The sequence below is a fragment of the Pinus tabuliformis genome, chromosome 9 (genome assembly GCF_031772625.1).
Source record: "Pinus tabuliformis cultivar Carrire ecotype Pingquan chromosome 9, CPIR1, whole genome shotgun sequence".
Taxonomy (NCBI): Eukaryota; Viridiplantae; Streptophyta; class Pinopsida; order Pinales; family Pinaceae; genus Pinus; species Pinus tabuliformis.
The window spans coordinates 1,539,283,582-1,539,309,832 of NC_142307.1; positions in this window are offsets into that span (position 1 = coordinate 1,539,283,582).

Genomic DNA, 26,251 nt, shown 5'->3' on the forward strand with positions numbered 1-26,251 from the left:
TTCTGAAAATGGAGTGTCATAAAGTCTTCTTTTCTTTGAAATAGAAACGGTCGTAAAGTCTTCATTTCTTGCGAAAATTATTGATTGATTTTTTGTGAATTTAGTTTCCTCTTTTTCATCTAAACAATAAGGGAAATGAAAAGAAAAACATGCATTATACATTTATAGGTTTGTGTGTGCTTGTAGGAATAGTATAGGGAAAGTTGCATTAGATGTGCTCTATGCTCTTTAATTAAAGATTTTGATTTCTCTATCCCTTGTAGTTAAGGTTTTCATTGTTCAAAATCAAATGAAAAGAATTTTTCTCATCATAGTTGCATTATAGGAATTTCAAATACATCACGCGGTGAACCTGAAAGACAAACTCTTAAACAAGATCAACTTGAAAGTTATCTCAATTAACCTAATAAAGCATTGTAACTTAATGCATAACATTTAGAGGTTCTAGGCTAGAGACGTGTTCCGACATCGTAAAACATAGCAATTGTCGTTAATTGTCTGCGATACATTCCGAGTGTCATACCTCATTCCATGTACGTAAGTGTATCGTATCTCATCCACGTACTTTCAGGTATATAGGGCGATGTTATAGTACGAAAAGTATAAAGGAATGTCTCACTATGCGATTTTGCATTAGACAGCGCTAACACAGATTGGGCCTCCACATACTTTCGGGTATATTTGGGAGGACTACATTAAGTTTCTATCCATCCATAGGTAACCGAGTCGGCCACCTTGTATACTGTGATACACCGAAAACAACATTCGAGGAGATTTCCTGCATGTATGTTAAGTCCTTGGTTTACTTGGTAATCCTTTTGCCTAGATTATCCCTCTTTTGTTTTATTATGTTATTTTGATTAAAATAAAATTAATTGACCACAGATAACATCCTCCACATCACTCCTTAGTTGATCTTAGGTTGATACATATGGCAACAACTCCGGAGTCCACTGATCAAGGAATTCCTTTTGATGGGAACCCTAGTCCTTTTCCTCCTTTCGGAAATATTGGTGCTCCATATATGGCTACATTATCCCTACCACGATTTACCATTGGCTTGCGAGTATGGTTTTTTTCAGCCTGCTTGGTTCAAAATGTCGTTATTTCTCAGCAATCGAGTACTCCTCCACTTGGAAAAAATCAACCTCTAGTTGATCCTAAAGTTGAACCTTTACCTTCTTCATCGGTTGTTTCTTCCTCCCCTTCTTCCTCTTCACATGGTGAAAGTATTGACATTAGTGTCTAGGTGGATAAGAAGAAGAAGAAAGGGGAGAAGAAGAAGAAGAAGAAAATTCAGCAGGGGGGCAACCAAGCAACCATTGCTTCGAATGCAACTTTTGATGAGAGACCATCTGATAAGCCTCACAAACTTCGATATCCTTGTAAACTTTGTATGGGAGACCATCTTCTTCGAAATTGTTCTGGTATTCCTCAAATATTAGAAGAACGGTCTTATTGTTCGCATTATCTTGTGTCATTAACTTCTGGAGATCATGTTGGTGACACACCACCAACTAGTGGTAGTAAGGTTCATGGAAAGAAGGGTAAAGTTAAGTTTCCATGTATGTTATGCGAAGGGAATCACCCCATTCACCTTTGTCCCTATCTGCATGAAGCCCAAAAAGTGTTGGATAATCATCCTTCTTCTCCGCAACGACTTCCATCTAGTTGCAAGAGACTCTCCCTTAATCCTTCACTAGTTGATGAAGTGACTCACCTAAATAAATCGTCAGTAAAACCCACTCTCTTTGAATGTGAATCCCATGAGTCTATACTTAACCAATTACAGGTCAAGGAAATAGTTGACCCGATTTCACCTTCAATCAATCATACCTTTCCCATAGAGAGTGAGTATGATACCAGTCAGGTTCTTTTCGTTTCTTCAGATTCCAATGAGCTTGGAGGCAACCCTCTTGTTCCATCAAGACAAGAGGAAAATCCTCTCATTCTCGTAACTCAAGGAAGTAATTATCATGTTCTTATGGTACCCCCTCCAAGTAGTCTGGTCACTTCCTTTGATTGGAATTGACTGGCAGGATGTCGTCTTCCTTCTTATGTGCCTTTCCAAATCATAGTACAGGTTTATAATATGATTGTATCTGGCACTATTATAGATGAAGGTGCATCTGTGAGTATCCTTTCCTCCACTTCTTGGCAGGCACTCGGTTCACCGCCACTTGTGCCTGTTACCCAGAATCTATTGACTTTTAATAGAGGAACCAGTCAACCATTAGGAATCCTTCCTCAGTTGCCTATTACTTTGGGAGGAAAAATTGTTTATCTCAATCTGATGGTAGTCCTAGGCCCTTTAGATTACAATTTACTTCTTTGGCGCGACTATGTTTATGACATGGGAGCTATTGTTTCAACACCCTTTCAAGTGATGTGTTTCCCGCATGAAAGAAAAATTGTCACCATTGACCAGCTTTCATTTCCCCGTCCAAATATGGCTTCTAGTCAACCATCTTCCCTAAATGGTCCTTTTGTCCCAATGGTATCTTCTGTTAAGTAAACTTGACTCGGGATAGAGTCAAAGGAGGTTAAACAGTGATGGTTTTGGGGCACATGGTATTGTGCACCCATGGTATTCTGCCTGTGGTATTATATGTAATGGAGCCTATAAAAGGCTGGAAGGACTTCATTGTAATGCAAGGGCCTGGAGGTGATCGGTGAAGGCTCATTTGGCCGGCCCGGGTTTTGGCCAGGATAATGAAATTTCATTATGATTGGGTTTTTCCCCGGATTTGGGGTTTTCCCAGATAAACATGTGTGTTTATGTGTTTATGGTTGCTGCTGGTTAATGTTTATATTTGTTTCTCTCAGTAATTCTCAGTAATTAATTTGTGTTCTTGGGTAAATTTCTTAACAATTGGTATCAGAGCCAAAGTTGTGTATTGGCTTCAGAAAAATGTTTTTGTTGCCAAGGGTTATTTAGCCTCGTAGACATAGAAAGAATTGATGCATAGCTTGTTCGCAAATCTAATCTAAATGTAGCCAAAACAAGGTTCTACAAAGGCAGATAGATGAAGGCGAAAGCTGCAGTCTGTAGTGGCCATGAAAGAGTTGTTGCAGGCAAGAGACCGGAGGTAGAGGATCAGGAGGAGGAGGAGCAGTTGTTGTTGTGGGATCCTTCGGCAGCAATAGAGAGAGCTCGAAGCAGATCTGTATCTCAGTGAGGTCATAAGTGAGAAAGGTCAAATGGCATGGAAGAGAATGCTGAAGCCATGGATATAGATCAACCAAACAAGAAACATAGCATGTTCGAGATCCAGATCAAGGCCTCCTGGTGAAGTCACCCCACATGAGGGTTTTAAGGATTCATCTAAGAATTTAAAGGCAATTAAACTTGGCAAGAAGGCATCAAAGAAACAACACATTCATCTAAGAATTTAAAGGCAGATAAACTTGGCAAGAAGGCATCAAAGAAACAACACAAGGATGCCCGCAATTGAGAGAAGATGGGTCAGAATAGCAGCAACAATAAACAAAAAAAATAAAATTAATTAATGAAGTCAAAATTATTGCATGTAAATGAGCATATTACTGTAAGACCTGGTAAGGCATGTGTACCCCTGGGTAATCACCGGTAAAGTCTTGGTTATACCTAGGTGATAGGGGTGATGTCGGGTTAACAATACCCCAGGTAAAAAACTGAGGGGGGTAAGAGCTAGAGTGAGCGGGATTGTCTCACTTAGCAGGTTTGGCTGGAGTTAGTCAAGGAACCCCAAGTCAAGTTTAAGGGGGGAATTGTTAAGTAAACTTGACTCGGGATAGAGTCAAAGGAGGTTAAACAGTGATGGTTTTGGGGCACATGGTATTGTGCACCCATGGTATTCTGCCTGTGGTATTATATGTAATGGAGCCTATAAAAGGCTGGAAGGACTTCAGTGTAATGCAAGGGCCTAGAGGTGATCGGTGAAGGCTCATTTGGTCGGCCCGAGTTTTGGCTAGGATAATGAAATTTCATTATGATTGGGTTTTTCCCCGGATTTGGGGTTTTTCCAGATAAACATGTGTGTTTATGTGTTTATGGTTGCTGCTGGTTAATGTTTATATTTCTTTCTCTCAGTAATTCTCAGTAATTAATTTGTGTTCTTAGGTAAATTTCTTAACATCTTCCTCACCATGGGTCAATTATGTGGCAACCCGTTCCATGCCTACATCAACTGATGATCAATTCCATGATGTTGTGCATTATGTATTGGGGGCATTGGAACTAGATCTCTCTAATGGATTGCTTGTTATGTATCCCTTCCAGGGCATTGTTCTCCCATATGATGAGAACCTCTTGGAAGTCATGACCTCTTATGGGTTGTGATCAAGGAATCTGAGCATAGTTCCTTGTCTTTTATCAAGCTCGTTAAAAAATGAAACAAGGAATATGAGGATAGTTCTTGCTCTTGTGTCAACCTCATTAAAAAATGAAACAAAGGGTATGAGCATAGTTCCTTGTCTTGTGTCAAGCTCGTTAAAAAATGAAACAAGGAATATGAGGATAGTTCTTTTACTATGTGAACCTCACTAAAAAATGAAACAGGTCCCAGAGCATAGTTCCTTGTCTTATGTCAAGCTTGTTAAAAAAATGAAACAAGGAATCTGAGCAGAGTTCCTTGTCTTGTGTCAAGCTCATTAAAAAATGAAACAAGGTCCCCTGGAGCAAAGTTCCAATTCAAATCATTAATTAGATCTCGTGAAATCCCAATCGAGTCTTTCACTTGATCTTGTAAATGAACCTTCATTCCATCCACCTGATAGCCACGAGTAGTCTCCTTAGGTGAATGTAATGAAGCTTGGGGGGCATGCACCTAGAATCGAGTGATCATGTTGGGGGCATGTTAACCAATCCAAGCATAGCTTTTCATTTCAAGCTTGTGTAAACATGAAACTGAATCCAAGCATAGTTCCCTATGGTTCAAGCTTATGTAGAAATGAACTCATCTCCATTTTAACCCCCGTGATTTCCATTCTATTAGCCTCTTCCATTAGATGAGCCTTGGTTTTTCTCCTTCCATCCTCATTATCTACTTGGCCGATCATACGCTTTCACTTGGTTGTTTTACCCTGTTTGAGGAACAGTTGCAATGAGTGGTCTTATTAGCCAACCTCTTCACATAAATCAACATGTTTTGAGAAGTTCCAATATCACTGGAACTAGTTGCTATCCTAGAAACCACTCATTACTCTAAGTGGAGTCATTTTTAAGCTCTTTTCATACTCTCGAAATATAGTAAACAGATTGGAAATGACATCTACTCAGTATAAGTTTAACCCTTTTCCGGACTGAGATAGATTACTTATGAAAAAGGAATACGTTGATCGAACATGGTCAATAGGTTGTCTCTTGTATTATTTTATGCTTTTTTCGGACTTGAGAGACAAATTTACGAAAAAGAATTTGTGTAGTTTTCTTTTTGTCCCTTTTCAAACTCTTATGAAAAGGACCGAGTTCTCATTGTCGTTAAACTCGTTAAAACATCAAATAGCAACAAACTTGTCCATCATGACAAGATCGAGTTTCACCTTTGCTAGACTCATTAAAACATCACATAGCGATGGATTCACCCAAAGGGTGGAATTATACTATAAGCATATGTTATCCTCCTCAAGCTTGTTTAAAAAAATAAAAAGGAAAATGGGAAAAGGGATAAATCACTTTATGGTAGAAAATCGCTCTTGAACATGACACTTTCACTTCATCTTTGTGACTATTTGGGGTTGGTTATCTGCTTGATGGTTATCATACATATGGTCTATCACACCATCCATCACTTTGGTTTTGGGTCAATGCTGCCAATTCATTCAATGTCACCGACATGTTCAATAGAAGTCACTCAGTAAACCTCATCCTTTGCAATACTCATAAACCTTCATTTTGATGACTGCCATTCCTGAACATTGTGTCGTCAGTCACATTTTGTCTTCAAAGTCATTACACTTGTTTCATGTCGTTGATGGGGGATACATTAAGGCCCTCCTGTGATGAGTCACTTCTTGTCGACATCAGCACATTATCCAAGAAGTTGAATTAGAAACACCCTTCCAGTACCTTGAGGCTTGCATACATCAATGGCAAGTTTCTCGCTTCCGGTGACAGGTTGACATCACAGGCCTTCGACCGAAAGACTTTGTATGGTGTTCGACATCAAAACATTTATTCACGTCATGCAGAATGTACTGTAGTACCTTGAGAATCATTATCATGATCGGCGATTTCTCTCACGTCTGTTAACAGCTTACATCATTGGTTGGTAATCAGATGGTGTCTTCCCATGTTTGACTTCATATCACATTTTCACATGGTTAGACTAGTACTTGAGCGAACAATTGGACGAGATAGAATACCCCAAATCTAGTTTCATCCATCCAGGCTACGATTTCAGGAGAGTACTAAATCATTTGTATGATGGCTTTACACAGATGGTCATCCTATCATGGGTCTATATCTGTAGATGACTATCTGATTTATGTACATGTAATGAAAATTTTATATGTTGAGCATGGATATGCCTTCCCTCAACAATTCATGAAAAATTCAAAGATATCATGATATTATGTATTGTAATAGATGTAGGTCACCATCCACTTCAAATCCTCCTCATCACATCATAAAACATATCACTCAACATTATCATTTTCGACTTCATGCTTTAGAGGGTAACTGTTACAAGTCTAACTGGCACATCACTCCTGAAAATCAGATCAGTACAATTAGGGCTCATCAAACCCTAATTCAGTTGCTAAATGCCCTAGACAAGTCATCAAATTGAATGCTTCCATCCATGAAAGTTTTCTAGCTTGAAACCCTGCTGAAATGCCTCCTTGGGACACTAGCGCAGCCTTGGTCAAGGGTAACTGCACTGCAGAGTAGGTAGGCCCATCCAAGCCTGCACTGCAGTGCACTTAGGCCCACTTTGACCTGCATTGGGCAAGAATGAGCGAAATTAGCATAGGATTCTGGGAATATTCCTGGATTCTAGAGAATTCTAGAAGGATGCCCAACTCTTATCTCATCCTATGAGGTCAACTTTGGATAGGCTATGGATCAATTATGCCTCTATCCTCTCATCCCTTTCTCCATGGAAACTAACTCCAATTTTGGAAAACCATTCAATGCCCAATTTATGACAAAACCACTTGCATTTCCTTATAAATTGACCACTCATCATAGTGATCCGAGGCTGGAATTTGAAGATTGTAGAGAAATATTATTGGTTTGAGATTTAAGTTCATTGTTAAGTAATGTTATGCTACTAGATTGATGTGATATTGGTGTGATGAGGGTTTGGACTAAGCTAGATGAGTGACACGGGATCCAACCACATTGGGTGTAACTCTTCCTTCTACATCAATAAAGTTGTTTGTTCCTTTTCCCATATTCGTGTTCATATCTATGATGCATATATGTTTAAATGTTGTCGATTCCATTTGTTTATAGTAGATAGATCGTATCCTTTGATTGTTGTTGTTTTCTATTTCTATTGAAAGGTACCAATTGAGCAAATTTACTTCAAGCGGGAGCGACGGGAGCAATTCAAAGGAGATCAAAGGAAGCGAAAGATCACAAGTAGGTTCCTTCATCTCATATATCTATTATAGGAAAAGGTCAAACCACATTATTTCTGTTGTTCTAAGTGTAACTACCCACTTAGGGAAGATGTACTTATTCGTAGGTATAAATTCCATATAACAAATGTGGGAGGAGCCAAGGTGAAAATTCGTTTGCATGTACAAATGAGGAGTATATATAGCCAAGGGTGATACTAACCCTTGTGATTGCTCAACTTCCCTCATGAATGTTCGACTTACATGACTTTTTGACTTCGTCCATGGGTCTCTTGGACTTCCACGTTACATTACATTTCTAACACAGTTATGAACCAAAGTAGTGATGTGGTTGAGGTGACTCATGAGACAACTCGTCGTGACATTGGTGGTATGCACATGATGGTTGTGTTGTTCATGTCGAGCTGCTGAGTGATGAGTGTGCCTGTGGTTTACCATAGCTTCACCTTTGTATGGTAGAGTGTATGGAGTCTTTAATGGTCTTGGTGTTCGCTTGATATTTCATGCATGTGCATGTGTCTCCTTCGCTTGCTACTTGGTATGATTCATGTGTTTGTCCAACCGAGAGCAAGTCTTCTAGCATGCCCTCCTTGTTCATCTTGTTCATCGTCGCGCCATGTCTCATCCATGTACTTGTTTCTGCAATCACTCATGATGAGACAACATCAAATCCAGAAATCCCCTAGTCTACCATGATGCACTGTCTTTCATTTCCGGGTGCAAGTGACAGGGAGAGAGGACAAGGCTCTGAAACAGCATAAAGCACTTTGTCTATTACAGGTCTATTTGGGCACATCACTTCTGACAATTAGATCAGTACAATTACAACTCATCAAACCATAATTCAGTTGCTACATGCCCTAGACAAGTCATCAAATTGAGTGGTTCCATCCATGAAAGTTTCCTAGATTGAAACCTTGCTAAAATGCCTCCTCTGGACACCAGTGCAGCCTTGGTCAGGGGTAACTGCACTACAGAGTAGGTAGGCCCATCCAAGCCTACATTGTAGTGCATTTAGACCCACTTTTACCTGCGTTGGGCGACAATGAGCGAAATTGGCATAGGATTTTGGGAATATTCTTGGATTCTAAATCATTCTAGAAGGATACCCAACTCTTATCTCATCCTATGAGGTCGACTTTGGATAGGCTATAGATCAATTATCCCTCTATCTTCTCATCCCTTTCTGTTGGGCAGCGAATCCCCCCACAGCATGGTTTTGGGGCCTAAAGCCCAAGTTTTGGTCAATGTAATGTAAAGACCCTGCAAAATGCAGGCGCGGAGCGCGAGAGTCTAGGATGAGTCATAGGGTTGTCCCCCCTAAAATAATGTAATTTAATGTAAATTTGTGTCGGCCTACCCATGGTCTGTGGACCATGGGATTGTATAAATAGAGAGAGGCTCTAAGTGTAATGATATTTTTCTTGGGAAAAAGAAACTAATAGATAGATGCGAAGGCATGGTTAGAGGATAGAAGTGGATCTGAAGTGTATTGGGTCGTAGTAGTAGGAACAAGCTCTACAGCTGAGTGTGTAGAGTTCTAGTAGAGTCCGCAGCTGAGTGCACAGGGCGGATTCAGGTCTGTATTGAACTGAACTTGAAAAGGATTATTAATAAAGCTAAGTTGATTCGACATATTGTGCATCTATTTCGTAGACCTATATTTCAGTGTTATGCGTTAATGGTATCTGTTTATTTACATGCGCGCACTTGTATGAATGCTTATGTATGAAAACCTTCTAAGTAATTAGTAAACAGAACCTAATTAAGGAGGACTTGGGTAACTAACACTGGTCGCACTACAGCTAGATCTGCGTGAAGGCAGTATCACAGGACGCAAGGAGCTCACTGGTGTGCATAACCTAGTAAGCGCGAAGGTTGAATCGCGTATCTATTGCCCCATATCAAACATCCCCAGGGTGCGGAAACCTGGTTCCAACACCCTCCCACACTACTTTGGGTGAGACCTCAATCTGTGCTCCACAGACTATTGCCGAAAGGGCCAGTAGTATCAGGATTTTCTTGGCTAAATCACTTCTAAACCTGGGTCAGGCCCCACGTAGCCAACAAATGGTTTTGTTGTCAGGACTGGGATCTGCCTAAGGGATGTCTGATGTCGTGCCACTGGAACCCAATAAAGAAGGAAATTGAAGAGTGGTTGGACAAGAAGATTTACGAATTCGTGACATAGGAAAACAGAACTCCACAAGTATTTGAGAAAAGGTGGCTGGATCGCTACGTGTATACGGAAATCCACGAGATTTTCTTTGCATCCTTTCCTTCTGAACTGTATGAGTGGATCGCGAGGTTAGCCGACAGCAAGGAAGGTGTAGGCTCGACCAATCGATAGTCTGGACTCCAGAATTAGTGTGCATACTAGAGACATCAAAAGATAAGATCTTGTGAGCTGTGGACCCTTGGCTTGACCGTATAAGAGGGGGATTCATCACTGAGTTCACGATAGACATGACCGTGAGCTACAATGAAGCAGAACGATGTTTGCTCAAGTGACCACGAGGTAAGTATATTAAATCTTTGAATACCTAGATTAAGATGTTGTTATGTGAAAAGAGGGTTCTGCGAATACATTAATGTTTGGGACGACGCATAGCAGGGAATTAGAAAATAGTCCCTTAATTTCACCTTCGCAAGAGAGCGAGGAAGAGCTCGCTCGAGTCTCTCCAAGAAGTGCGGTCAGTTTGATAAGGCAGCACATTCCGCAGTTACCACCTCCACCCACGCCACCACCCGCTTCACCTCCCTCACCTCCATCTCCACCCACTCCACCTCCACCACCCCCACAGTTTAGCATGGCGAGCGCGATCAAACTACCCATATTCAGAGGTGTAGGGAATGAAGATCCAGACCAGTTCTGGTTTGTGGTAAGAGCAGTGTGGGAAGCGCAAGGGGTCACAGACGACAACATTAAGAAGGCTACATTGGTGAGCGCATTGCAGGATTATGCATTGACATGGTATATCAAGCACTCTAACAACCACCCAAACACAAGGATAGCAGAGATCCAGAATGTGTTGAACAGAGAATTTAGCCGGCCAAAATCAGAGACATAGTCAATCATCGGGTTTAAAGAGATTGCGATGCTTCCAGGCAAGACCCCCTGGGATCTGGATCAGCAGCTGAAGAGTACGATCCACGAGGCCAATATGACGCTAACAGATGCCCAGCATCGCGCATGGTTTGTGGCATCCCTGACACCGCACTTGAGGATGGCACTGTCACAACAGAAACTTTCCACCCAGGCCGAAGCGTTGCAAATGGCGATGAGGTTGCATGAGACCAATACAAGATCCTGGGTTGGGAGTTCAACAAATCCATGCACAACTGCATAATCTATGCTTGGAAATGCAGAGTTTGAAGCAAGATAGGGCACCACGGCTAGAGGCACGCGAGGAAGTATGGTGCATAAAATGCAAAGGCCAGGGCCATGACAAGGATCATTGTCCAGTATTCGTGAACCACTTGGCAGGAGGGGACCCAATGTCATTGAGACCAGAGGCACATGCAGGGACGAATGCAACACCCGCATTATGGTGCGTGATCTGTCAGGTAGGACGAAAACACACGACGAACAATTGTCATTTGTTGCAGAAGTATACACAGACTCCCCAGCAGTTGTTTTATAATTTCTGCAGGTTGGTAGGCCACGACAAGTGCACTTGTCACAGCTACAAGCTAATGATGGATCGAACCCCAGCATATAGGGTGCTGAAAAAAACATGAGCCCTCAACCCAACTGTGGGGATGGCACGCACTGGATTTCATAGACGAGGTCAGGGACGAGGAGGAATGGGACCAAGAAGGGGTCGCAGACAGTTAATTTGTTACAATTTCAGAGGACCAGGGCACTATGCCCACAATTGTACCAATCTGATGAGGATATCCTATTCGTACTATGCTCAGTTTGATCATGAAACAATAGATTTTCCTACATTGATCACACAGATGCGCGAAAAAGGGGTATTTCAGCCTCCTCCAACCCAGAATATCCAAATGATGAGGTCTGAACCACACGAAGAAGACCCAAATGTGAACATGATGCTCAGAAGCAGCGCAACCATAGGGGAGGATAAGGGGAAGTAGCCAAAGGAAGATACATGGGTTCATAAGGCTCCTGCAAAGGAACCTGAGTTTGACCTAGAACGTGCAAAGGAGATGTTCATGGAAGCTAAGAAGAGCTTCACGGAGACCTCCACTTTAGGTAGTAAGGATCAACCAGAGCCAAAAATGGATCCTTCCATGCTCACTATCTTTCTGGAGACATGCATGGAAATTTTGCACGACAACAAGGTAGTGAAAGGGCTACAAGAGCTGATCACCAGGTGCGCGGGGTCAAGAGAACCGCGCGTAGTCCAGATACTAGGAAAGCATGCATTACACACCGAGAGGAAAATGAGATTGACGACATAGATTGGTGAGTATGAAATGGATCAGGTCATCCTAGATCTAGGATCAGACACAAATGTGTTACCGAAGAAAACATGGGAACGCATGGGCAGGCCCACGTTACAGTGGTCCCCTATTCAATTACGAATGGCAAACCAACAGAAGATTTTTCCCATGGGGAGGTTACAAGGGGTAACAGTTGATATTGAAGGCGCAAGCACGTAAACGGACTTTGAAGTGATAGAGATTGTCGATGACAGCAATCCCTATCCTGCCCTATTAGGAATAGACTGGGCCACTGATATGAATGGATTCATCAACCTGAAGAAGCGGAAGATGATATTTGAAAAGAAATCAATACGCGTAGTAGTCCTGCTAGACCCAACCGAAGGAGCACACTACACTGAACCAGTGCGCGATGATGAAAGCGACGATGAGATGGATTGTATTTACCAGATAACGGTGCATGACCAAGATCGAGTGAATCCGACCATAGATGGGAGAATCTCATGGGAGCGCGAAAGCTCCTGCACCTCGAATTCAGACGAGGAAATAGAAAGATGGCAGAATTGATTGCACGAAGTGACCACGTTGAATTGAAACATGATGATTAGATCACTGTGCTATGTGACAACAAAGGCAAGGGAACTACCAACATATGATGGAGTGACAGCGGTGGATGAATTCCTGGACAAATTTGAAAGTGCAGTACCGGAACAACAATGGTTCGATGCGCTGAAATGGGCACTGCGCGCAACACCCGCACGATGGTGGAGTACACGTCAAGGCAAGTTTGAGGACTGGCGCAGATGTAGAAGGATGATGTGCCTGCAGTTTAGAAGACCCCAGCTTTGAACAAGAGTCAGGCAGCCAGGACAGAGCAGCTTGCACGCTCACCTAGGTCGATGGGTACAGACGTGTGTTGTGCAATCCACATGAACATACCCCAAACTAGGGATCGAAAATCAGAACAGAACGCAGCAGTAGGAAAAGCGACGCGCACCACAAACGTTCCATGCAGAAGCATTCGAGAAGGTATGCAGAATCCTGAATAGGGTTCACCAGGTGAGACGAACTGATTGGGACCTGCGCGTACCAACAGTTGGATGGGCCTATAGGGCCATGTGCAAAGACCTGAGCGCAGAAATGATTCCAACGCTGAAGAGCAGAGATGAGAACATAAGAGCATAGAGGAATCCTAATGCATCAACTCCTATAGTTGGGCCAGTACGCGAGGAACCAGATGAAGGAATTATGCGGTTACGGGAAGCCATTCAGCGAAGGAATATTAAACTTCGCAAACTCGAAGAAGATCGAGTACGACTGAGGAAGAAAAGCGTGTTAATGGATGTAGAAATCAAAGAGCTAGAAACCGAATCCACACAAGCATGCTGCATCAATAAAATAAGAATGATAGGACAAGATATGGGCTAAAATACTACTACATTAAAATATTTCCGCCGAGAATTTGTGGCTCTACTACCATGGTTGTGACCGCACATTACCAAATAAAGTAACCAAGGGTGTGCACCGCATAAGGAAGAACACGCGGCACTGACTGTTGCAAGGGAAATTGAGGAGTGCCCATGGACTAGCTTGGAAGTTGCATTAAAGCCTCGCATAGATGTTGCAACCACCTGACTATACATATAAAGCACAAACTCAGCACTCCAAGAGGATTATAAAAGAGTTTGTATGGGAGCGGTGCGATAAGGAGGTTGCGCGCAGGATCAGTATGTCACAGGGGTCGCACCCATGCATGGGGGGCTGCACTGCTATGCAAGTAGGTTGGGAATTGACCGTTGGTGTCACTGTTCATGACAAGATGTCCAAGTTAAGACAATGAGGAGCGAGCGGTAGGAAATCAATACACAAAGTCAAAACTAGATTTGGGATGTTCTGCCGCCAATCTCGCATTAATGAGCCGAATGAGGGGGAAACCGTCAAATTTGAATTCAAAGAGGCCTATAAATCACATGTGGTTATCCACTGAATAACCCTTGGCATCTTGAGAATTCAATTGGTGCACTATAAATTGGGTATGGACTTTACGAATTTAGATGCTTTGAGAGTAAGTTCAATGTTTGAGACATTGTCGAAAGAGACGCAGGACTTCCTGAACAAAGTGATGTTGATAGACGAGGGAGCCGCGCAGAGCCCTACATCGCCGGTGGGGGATGCACTGATAATTCCTAAATCGCCCTAGACACTGAGGCCCAAAAAGGATCCATAGGTAGCAGGACCAGTCCACATGTCTCCAAAAAATCCGCGGTTTGGTAAACTATCTATGGAAGAAAAGAGAAAGACAGTTAATCTTGAGACAAATGATGAGGAGGAGGATCTCCAGGCCTTCATAGAAGAGATTGACCTAGATGAAGAAATGGAGGAAGACATTCAGCCAGTGCGCACTACAGCAAAACTACCCAAATATGTCCCCCCATAGAGAGGGAAAGCAAAAGTGCCCAAGGATTTGGATTCCATTAAGAGCACACTCAAAATCCCACTCTTCCCAGATGGAATTTTGTTTGAGGGTTCAGTCCTAGGCTACATGCCCACGACGAAATTTGAAGATTGGGACCTCACGGACAGTGAAAAGTTCCCACATTTGGAGACTAGCCAACTCATGAAACAAAGCAAGGAGGGGTCAGTTTGTTATGCTCTTAACCTGCAAAATGATACCCAAATACAAAATATGCGAAGAAAAGATACCCAGAACACAGAATAGCAATGATTTTATTATTCAGAGAGTGATGTTCACTTGCCTCTTCGAGGGGGCAACCTCCAATAGAGTAGAGCTCGACTACAAAATAAGACACGATGCTCCTCGCAGGGAGTCTCTATCCTTTATATATGACTCATACATGCAATACCACAGGCCAATACCGTGGGTTTTATTAATACCATCTATCTAATACTACGGCCCATTTGCAACTAACTATGGTTCCGTCATTAATTGTGGATTAACCACTTACAATTATTAATATGGACTTTATTGACTCTTGACTATGACGTGATCCCATTACATAAATAAGGGGGTTAGGGTGGGACCCTAACATGCCCTCCCCCTTAAGGCTAGCCTTGTCCTCAAGGCTGAAGCTGCGGAAACTGCTGAAGAATAGTGGCTGGTTCCCAAGTTGCATCTTCCGAAGAGGTGTCTTTCCATTTGACGAGGACTTCCTTAATCATGCGGCCGCGCAGTTGCTTGTCTCGTGTGTCTAGGACCTGTTCGGGTTGAAGCCAGATGGACCCTTCTTCGTCCAATTCAGGTAGACTGGTCTGAATTCTACAATTGTTCCCAATCACTTTCTTGAGGCATGAGACATGGAAAACTGGATGGATTTTTGCAGTAGGTGGCAAGGCCAACTTGTAGGCCACTTCTCCAATGCGCTGAAGTACTTGATATGGTCCGCAGAATTTGGGAGAGAGTTTCTTACACCCCTTGTCTTTGAGTGATGTTTGCTTATATGGTTGGAGCAGTAAAAAGACCTGATCCCCTTCTTGAAATTGGCGTTCTGAGCGATGATGGTCTACCTGTTGCTTCATGCGGTTCTGAGCTTGATGAAGATTCTCTCGAAGATGGGCGAGCATGGTTGCGCGGTGTTGTAGGAGTTGATCCACTGCTTGTACTTTTGAGCATCCCTTGAGATACGAAGTAGGTGAAGGTGCGAGTTGACCATATACTGCTTCATAGGGAGTCATTTTGGTGGTGGCATGATAGTTGGTGTTATACCACCATTCAACCAGAGGTAGCCACTGTACCCAAAGGTGTTGCTTTTCTGAAGTGAAACACCTAAGGCAGGTTTCTGGACATTTGTTGACGGCTTCGGTTTGACCATCTGTTTGCGGATGATAGGAAGTACTGAGTTTTAGTTGACTGCCTTGTATTCTGAAGAGTTCCTGCCAAAAATTACTGGTGAAGATCAGGTCGCGGTCGGACAAAATAGAAGTGGGCATGCCATGCAATTTGAAGATCTGATCCATGAAAGATTGAGCAACCAAAGTTGGTGTAAATGGGTGGGGTAGGGAGCAGAAATGAGCATACTTCGACAATCGGTCCACAACCACCATGATGACTGACTTGTTCCCTGACTTTGGAAGACCTGTAATGAAATCCATAGAAACCTCTATCCAAATTAATGTCGGAATGGGCAATGGTTGTAATGTGCCTGGTGTGTTGACGGTTTCTCCTTTGTGGCGTTGACAGACATCGCATTCTGCTACGAAAGTAAGGATGTCCTTTTTCATGCCTGTCCAAAAAAATGATCTTCTGGTGCGAGCATATGTCTTCTGAAAGCCCAAATACTCTACTTCTACCATGCCAAATGAACACTTGGACATGTTGACAAATAATTTATGCTTGCGGAGCAGTTGCAAGAGTAGATCTACATGCTGAAGATGTGCGGCCCAAGTGCAACTATAGATGAGGATGTCATCGAAGAAGACAAGGACAAATATCCTGAGATATGGTTTGAGAATGTGGTTCATAAGGCTCTGAAAAGTAGAGGGCATTACAAAGACCAAATGGCATGACCAGGAATTCATAATGGCCTTCATGAGTTCGGAAAGCAGTCTTGGGGATGACAACTTCCTTCATGCGAATTTGGTGGTAGCCTGAGCGAAGATCCAGCTTAGTGAAGAATTGAGCCCCATTGAGTTCATCCAGCAAATCATCAACCACCGGGATGGGAAATTTATCTTTGACTGCCAACTTATTGAGGGCCCTGAAGTCGGGACACATCTGCCACTCCCCATCTTTCTTGAGCACCATGACCAGTGGGGATGAATAAGGACTAATGCTAGGACGAATGACACCTGCTTCCAAAAGTTCCTTGATTTTTTCTATTTCATTCTTTTGGGTGAACGGATATCTGTATGGGTGCACATTTGGGGGTTGGGCCCCTGGAACCAAGGTGATGCTATGATCATGTTCCCCTCGCGAGGGTGGAAGCTCATGAGGCTTGTCAAAGACCGGCAAATGGTTATTTAAAATCTGTTGCATCTCAGGATGAATTGGCAGAGGCTTGGTTTTGACTGCGTGGATGGCATTAAATTGAGCTACAACTCCATGATTTCCCTTTTTTAACAATTTTTCCATCCTATGCGAGCTGATGATAGAGGGGGCTCCTGCCTGGAGTCGACGGAGGGTATGTGTGTAGTTGTTCTACTTAAAACTCATATATAACTCCTAGAAATCCATTTTGATTGGCCCAAGAGTGTGGAGCCATTCAGCGCCGAGGACAATGTCGCAACCCCCCATGTGTATGGTAAACATGTGAGTTTTCAACTGATAATCCCCCATTTGAAGTTTGAAATTTTCACAGCGGCCTTCACATTTCATTGTGCCTCCATCCGCAATTTGAACTTGGAAGTTAGAAACTGCTCGTACAAAACAATGCACTGCTTCTGCGACTTTTTGATGGATGAAATTATGTGTACTTCCACTATCAATCAAGACTACTACTGGGCGATGTTTAATAAAACCTCTGATTTTGAGAGTTTGAGGGGAAGAAATCCTTGCCAAAGCATGCAACGAAATAACTGGTTCATCAGAGACATTGTCCTTTTGGTTGTCTTCTTCTAGCGGCTCATGTTCCTCCAGTGGTGGATCTTCCTCTGTTGAGCTGTAGTCAGTGGCATCAATTTGAAAAAATTTGGGCTCCTTGCATTTATGACCTGGGGAGTATTTTTCATCACAGTAGTAACATAGGCCTTTCTTTCTTCTTTCGGCCATTTCCGCAGGTGACACCTTTTGGACCTTAAGTGTTTGAGTCGTGTTGTGAGCCTATGGGGGGCGACCTTTAGCGGAGAAATTTGGGCGACTGTATTGGGCTGCTAATGCACGTTCCACATTACGAGCGACCTTGCAAGCCTCCGTCCATGTGGGAGGGTGGTGCAGTAGGACTTGGGCTTTGATAGCTTCTTTAATACCACTGATAAAACATTCCGTGTAGAACACATCTGAGAGATCCCAAGTGCGGAAGGCTAAGGCTTCAAAAGCTGTAATATATTCATCCACTGTACCAGTCTATTGGAGCTTAGTAAGACGACCCAAAAAAGATGATTCCTGGTCAAAGTGGTCTTGAAGAGCTTTGGTGAATTTGGTCCAAGTATTAAAAGGTCCAGTGCAACGTTGATGCCATTCCCACCATTGCCACCTTTCATTGTCCAAGTACATGCTCCCCAACATAAGCTGAGTCTCATCATCGAAGATGCGATTCAGTTTGAAATACTGCTCCATTTGTGCTATCCATGCCAACGGGTGAGAGCCGTCAAATTTATGCATATCCAACTTGGGAGGTCGCTGACTGGGTCGTGGGTGGGTGTTCCAGACGTGAGGAGAGTGGCTAGACTCACCCTCATTGTGTTCAGTGCCATTATACTCCTCCTCATGGGCTTACTCCTTGCCCTTCAGGACTATTTTCTCGACCATGTTACATAGTCCGGTAAGCTGAAGGTGGAGCTTGTGCATTGATTCTTCAAATTTGTCCATCCTTTCATTGGCCATCGATTGAGCTCTAGTTTCTACCATACACCAACTGGGTTTTTTGAAAATTGGGACCGCCTAAAAAAAATTTCACTAAGAAGTGAATGGTACCACCGTGCTCAGCTCGTCGTCCTAATTCTGATGGGCTAGATCACCAATAAGCACCCCGAAAGATCCCAGACTCCTAACGGAGTTTTACTCCTTCCTTATCAATACTGCAGTGGCCAAATCCTCAAAATGTCAATGCGGCCAAAAGTCCTACGAAAATTATACCCCGGTATAGGAACCCTTCACAACGACTCCGATCTGGGGGATCTGAGAGATCTGAATGGCGGATCTGATGGCGGAACAGGCTGCTTCTGCGGATCTGATGGATCTAATAGATCGGAATGGCTGATCTGCGAACTCGAGACTACGGGACTGATGTCTGCTGCTGTTGCACCCCTTTGCACAGGCGGATCTGGAAGAGATGATGTTTGATCCCCCGATAGAAAAGGGAACTAAGGTCTTGAGGAGTGTTAGGTGCTACAGATCGCAATATACATAAGGGTCTGGCAGTAGTACCCCTAGGGGGCTTCCGATATACCCAAAGGGTACGTGGAAGACAATCCGTGCGCGGTTCTGTCTAATGTGCTACTACTCGAAGGGGTACCCACAGGGGTTACAAGGGAGTCCAACAAACGTGACCACCTCTTGTATTTCCTGCGTGCATGCCTCCCCAAATCTGCAGGTTTATGCGCTCAACGACAGATCCCGTGGTTTAAAGACGCCGGAACACGTCTCTAGCCAAAAAAAAAATTGCTAAGAAATGGAGATCCCACCGGCCCTGGAAAGTGCTCTGATACCACTTGCTATGCTCTTAACCTGCAAAATGATACCCAAATACAGAATATGCGAAGAAAAGATACCCAGAACACAGAATAGCAATGATTTTATTATTCAGAGAGTGATGTTCACTTGCCTCTTCGAGGGGGCAACCTCCAATAGAGCAGAGCTCGACTACAAAATAAGACACGATGCTCCTCGCAGGGAGTTTCTAGCCTTTATATATGACTCATACATGCAATACCACGGGCCAATACCGTGGGTTTTATTAATACCATCTATCTAATACTACAGCCCATTTGCAACTAACTGTGGTTCTGTCATTAATTGCGGATTAACCACTTACAATTATTAATATGGGCTTTATTGACTCTTGACTATGACGTGATCCCATTACATAAATAAGGGGGTTAGGGTGGGACCCTAACACAGTTACAATGCTACAGCCACGGAAATGGTTGCGCGGGGTGGAGGAAGTCGGGCTACTCCACTTACTATGGATTCCACACTTTCACCAGGCACCAATCATGATATTTTTCATCAGGCAACTGATTTGCCTAGTGCACGATGGATACTTGTGGTTGGAGGAGCCTATTCCCATCATAGCGGATCTTATTCATAGGATTTCTCGGCTTCCCTGTACGGGAAGGGACCCCATGGAAAGAGCTGGCAAAAGCAGAGACTTGGCGCTTGCAGAGGCCATGAAGAAGAAATAAAAGTTGGAGAAAAAGTAGAGGGGATATGTCATTGCTAGCATTCAAGACAAAGAGGTGCGCGTAGCCACCCAGCTATTGGCAGGAAAAGTGATGTGAAAATGTTGCGGCAACGAGGTACCATCAACGGTCATCGTGTTGGTCGAACAATGCGCCGGGGGGTACAGTTCAACTGGGTGTAGTTCCTCTGCGAGGAGTTTCTAACGAACTGCAAGGAGGCCCAGGAGTAGGGTAAGACCTTCCACTACGCGTGGTTGTTGTTATCCATCTTGTTGGTTGCAAGGGAATTGCATGAGGACAGTCAATTTCCTCCTCTTGAACAAGACTTGCCAGAGGCAGCAAAATACGCGTCGCTCTGGGCGAGAAAGGACGCCACGTGAATCTGCGAGACCAAGATCTTCTGGATACTCATGGAGGCAAGCATCTAGATGTGGATCAACAAAAGGCCGCGCCTATCCCCCATGGTGTATGACAGTCTGCAGAGCTTTGTAGACTTTAAGGCGGATATGCACAATGTGTATATCAAGGCGCAGAAGGATCCAGAGTAGAACTGGACCAAACTCCCTTTCATCGCAATTGATGACGCTATTTTCTCGGTGATCGACTTATGGCCACCCGAATGGCGCGCCCCTGATCTGGCAGCACATGATGAGACAACAATACATAGATAGAAGGATGCTGCCAAGCTGCTAGCACAACAGAAGCGGAACGAGCAGTTCGTTGAGGAGGTAAGGGCTTCCCACGAGGCAGCGAAGGCTGCTGCAGAGCAGACCAAGGCCGCCACAGAGTAGACCAAGGCCACCAAAACAATAGCAGCGCTAGGGCCACCACGATGCAGGGGGAAACAGGCCTGAACCTAACCACAAGACAAGGGACAGACGGCATTGCGGAAGGCCTAGACCCAAGCATGACATCTACATAGCTGAAACGGCCACGCAGTACGAAACGAACAGGGCCACGAAAGAAGACCGAAGCTTCCAAGCTCGATGGGGAACCTATTACACTGATAGAGGGTGACCATACGACATTGGCGACACAGTTTATGAGGTCACCAAGGAAGCGCTCTAGGAAGCAATGACAGAGTAGCAGAATGTGTTGGGGGCCCTCAGGGCACAACTGCAGGGACTTCAGGTGCGGCCCCCACAAGAAGGAATGGTAGTCACCTATGGTGCCGTAGGTACATCGGCAACAGAGCAGTTGTTGTGGGCCAAAATGGCTAACACTGTCGTGTTGCCAGAAGGAGCACTGACAGCAAACAACACGGAGGACAGAGCTGCGGTGGGTCGGATCAAGGGACTTGGCCTAAACTTGGCTGCCCTTCCACGAGATATATTATACCAGCTGCATGATGAAGCGACAGCAGAACTCCACGCTAGGGAAGGACACGCAGTGAAAATTCTTAGTGAACAGCGAATCAACATCGAGCAGCTTAGCCTACAACACAATGAAGCGTTGGTGCAGAATAAGCAGCTGGAGCAGATCATAGAGGAAGCATGTCGTCGCACCCCAGAGCTAGAAATTGCAACCGACCTACCAATAGGAGTGCAGATCCACAAATTGGCCAATGGATTCCGCGAGGCAAAGGAGGAAGCAACGAGGATCCAGCTGGACCTCAACCTGCAAATTGTTGAACTGCGATTAAAGGCACAGTCGTCCATGCCCACGGAAGTTTGGGAACAGTATGCTGATGTTATCCAAAAGGGGTTGGAGGAAATAGGACAAGCGGTGTAGACCTGTACAACTCTATTGGAAGAATCCTTCAGGGTCCTCACTGCCTTACCGGAGGACCCCACCATACAGCACCTAGAAATAGAGGCACGGGAGCTTCAAATGCAATATGACAGTGTGTGCGAGACGACACAAATGGTGATCCTAACCTAGCGACTAGCGAAGCTACAGCAAGCGAAGGTGTTGAAGGAACAAGTGGATGTCACGCGCCAAAAGTAAGCAACACCTAAAGCACACATCTAGCCTTGGATTGATAAGGCCTTCCTCATCATTGCCGACATTGAAGGAAAGCTCACACAAATGAAAGTGATGCAAGTTTTACGACAGGGATTTTCCTTTGACGACGAGCATTCAGTCGAGCAAGTAGAGTAGATCCAACAGACAATAGAGCAGTGCGCTGCGGACCTTCACGCAGCCCAGACACAGTTGGAAGGGCTTCATGCCAAGCTCACTGCAGAGTGACTTGGGACGAGTCATGATGATGGTGTTAGGGCCCTGTTGGGCGGCGGATCCCCCCACAGCATGGTTTTGGGGCCTAAAGCCCGAGTTTTGGTCAATGTAATGTAAAGACCCCACAAAATGCGAGCACGGAGCGCGAGAGTCTAGGATGAGTCATAGGGTTGTCTGCCCTAAAATATGTAATTTAATGTAAAGTTGTGTCAGCCTACCCATGGTCTGTGGACCATGGGATTGTATAAATAGAGTGAGGCTCTAATTGTAAAGATAGTTTTTTTGGGAAAAAGTAAGTAATAGATAGATGTGAAGGCATTGTTAGAGGATAGAAGTGGATCTGAAGTGTATTGGGTCTTAGTAGTAGGAAGAGGCTCTGCCGCTGAGTGTGCAGAGGTGTAGTAGAGTCTGCAGCTGAGTGCGTGGACCCCTGCAGCTGAGTGTGCATGGAGGAGTTGGGTCTGTATTGAATTGAACTTGAAAAGGATTATTAATAAAGCTAAGTTGATTCGGCATATTGTGCATCTATTTCGTCGATCTATATTTCGATGTTATGCGTTAATGGTATATGTTTATTTATATGCGTGTACTTGTATGAATGCTTATGTATGAAAACCTTCTAAGTAATTAGCGAACAGAACCTAATTAAGGAAGACTTGGGTAATTAACACTGGTCGCACTATGGCTAGAGTTGTGTGAAGGCAGTACCACAGGACGCAAGGAGCTCGCTGGTGTGTGTAACCTAGTAAGCACGAAGGTTGAATTGCATATCTATTGCCTCATATCAGACATCCCCAGGGTGCGGAAACCTGGTTCCAACACCATCCCATACTACTTCGAGTGAGACCTCAGTCCACGCTCCGTGGACTGTTGCCGAAAGGTCCAGTAGTACCAGGATTTTCTTGGCTAAACCACTTCTGAACGTGGCTCAGGCCCCACATAGCCAACACTTTCTCCATGGAAACTAACTCCAATTTTGGAAAACCATTCAATGCCCAATTTATGACAAAACCACTTGCATTTCCCTATAAATTGACCACTCATCATAGTGATCAGGGGATGGAATTTGAAGATTGTAGAGAAATATTATTGGTTTGAGATTTGAGTTCATTGTTAAGTAATGTTATGCTGCTGGATTGATGTGATATTGGTGTGATGAGGGTTAGGACTAAGTTGGATGAGTGACACGGGATCGAACCGCATTGGGGGTAACTCTTCCTTCTACATCAATAAAGTTTTTTGTTCCTTTTCCCATATTCTTGTTCATATCTATGATGCATATATGTTTAAATGTTGTTGATTCCATTTTTTTATAGTAGATAGATCATATTCTTTGATCGTTGTCATTTTCTGTTTCTATTGACAGGTACCAATTGAGCAAATTCAGTTCAAGAGGGAGTGACGAGAGAAATGCAAAGGAGATCAAAGGAAGCGAAAGATCACAAGTAGGCTCCTTCAACTCATCTATCTATTATAGGAAAAGGTTAAACCACTTTCTTTCTATTGTTCTAAGTGTAACTACCCACTTAGGGAAGATGTACTTATCTGTAGTTATAAATTCCATATAACAAATTGGCAACTCCGTTGGGGAGCGAATGTCATTCCTGCTAGTTTACCCTCATCATATTACATCCTAGTAGATTTTTCTTGATTTCATTGGTATAATTTCAGTCATTTTGAAGTTTTTTTGGTCGAAAAGTGTGCTTGAATGTCTCTTGATTTGACTCTCTAGTACCAGCACAGTGTTGGTCTTGACATAGTGCACTGCAAAGTAGCCTTAGCTTAGAGATAGTGCATTTTAACGCACTATCTCCCACTCTAGCCTGTGATGATCCCTCTTAGGCTAAAAAACCCACCTTTGGCTTGATTTTTCCAAAGTTGCTTCTGTTTTTGTTTGCTGAAAGATCAATGTTTCTTATGGTTCTAAAATCAAGTTGTATTTCTCCTCGTAGCCTTACTTTGGCCTTGATCATTTAGTGTTTCTTTAATGATTTCTTTATAATTATCAATTCATTGTCAAAGATACCTTATAGTCAATTAGTCTTTTCTGAAAAGGAAGTGTCGTAAAGTCTTCATTTCTTTGAAAAAGAAACGGTCATAAAGTCTTCATTTCTTGTGAAAAGTATTGATTGATTGTTTGTGCATTTAGTTTCCTTTTGTTCATCTAAACATTAAGGGAAATGAAAAGAAAAATATGCATTATGAATTTAGAGGTTTGTGTGTGCTTGTAGGAATAGTATAGGGAAAGTTGCATTAGATGTGCTTTATGCTCTTTGATTAAAGATTCTGATTGCTCTATCCCTTGTAGTTAAGGTTTTCATTATTCAAAATCAAATGAAAATAATGTTTCTCATCATAGTTTCATTCTAGGAATTTCAAATACATCATGCGGTGAACCTAAAAGACAAACTCTTAAACAAGATCAGCTTAAAAGTTATCTCAATTAACCTAATGGAGCATTGTAACTTAACGCATAACATTTAGAGGTTCTAGGCTAGAGATGTGTTCCGGCGTCGTAAAACATATCAGTTGTCATTAATTGTCTGCGATACATTTCAAATGTGATACCTCATTCCACGTATGTAAGTATATCGTATCTCATCCATGTACTTTCAGGTATATAGGGCAGTGTTCGTCATTGCACCTGTTATCACTTAGGTTTTCCCCAAAGTTGTAAGAAAGGGAAGGATGCCGAGGTAACCACAGACCAATGTTTTAGATACAGAATCTAGCCAATCTGTATCCAGAGAGCGCTCTCTCTTTTTTATTTAGCTTTGTTTTTAAAGGTATTAGGCTAGTTATGAAGTTCAAGGGTTTTGTTTGAGTTTGGGTGGTGGGATTCAAAAGAACAGAGAGGTAAAACTGAGTAGTTCAGTCCATTGGGCTAATGGAGTCAAAGGAGATGGCTTTCTAGATTTGGTTTCTTAACAGAGGATGGCTTCACAGAGCAAGGTAGTCAAACAGGGAACAAATACAAACTGGAAAACAGATGGAATGGGCTCAAATGGGTGAAGGGCAGTTAAGAATTCTTCAACCTTTTGAAAGAGGGAAAATGGATGATTACTGGTAAGGAGCATTTAAGTATTATTTAACAAATAATCAGCATGAAAGAACTAGGAAATAGGAGAAATTAAGATTTCACTGCTTATTCTAGTTCTGAAGAAAACACGGAGAACAAAAAAGATTGAAAACGGAGTGCAATCAAGCATATTCTGAAATTAACCATTTTCTTTATCATTCAGATTATGAAACACAGATGATATAATAAACAAGAAAACTATAAAACACAAGATATAGAGGACTTATTGATCTGGAGGTTGATTCAAGAATTCTGTGACAGGTTCTCTGCTTCAATTCTTCATCCAGTAGGCCAAACAACAGTTGATTCCAACAGCTCTTTATTCCAAAATTTCAGTATTATAGCAGAGTCTAGGAATCCACACACCACCCTCAATACTCTAATGGATGGGGTATTTATACAACAAAATATGTACAACAAATATCTCATAATAGCTATGAGATAATATCTAGGATGACTAATAATAATTTACAAGTAAAATAGAAACAACTAATTGATGTTGTGTTGGAAGCAGACCTTTAGGGTTCGACTTGCAGCTATCCTCTGCAATAACTCTGCACTAGCTGCCTGTCTTAACTGATGCATTAATTCTGATGTGATACACTTTAATTCTAATCTACTATTCTTCAATGCTAAACTGATACACTTTAATGCTGATTTGATATTCTTTGACTTGTTTTGATGCTCTTTAATTTTGATCTGATCTTCTTTAATGTTGATGTTGATCTCTGTTTATCTCCGTCTGATATTTAGCCCAAAATTTCCCTTTTCAAAGGGTAACAGTGCAGCTATGGATAAACACCTGTTATTGGGACATTGGAGGCAGTTTTGTGCCTTTTGATTCATAACACTTAGATCTTTCTGTGGATATTGTTGAGAAGTTTCCGGTGAACGGCGCACCAATTCATGGCTTTCTGAGATAACTGAAAGGGTACCTGTAATTGAGGAGGAACACCGTACACTGGAGGGTTAGCTGACAGGCGGAGGAGCTAGTCAATGGAG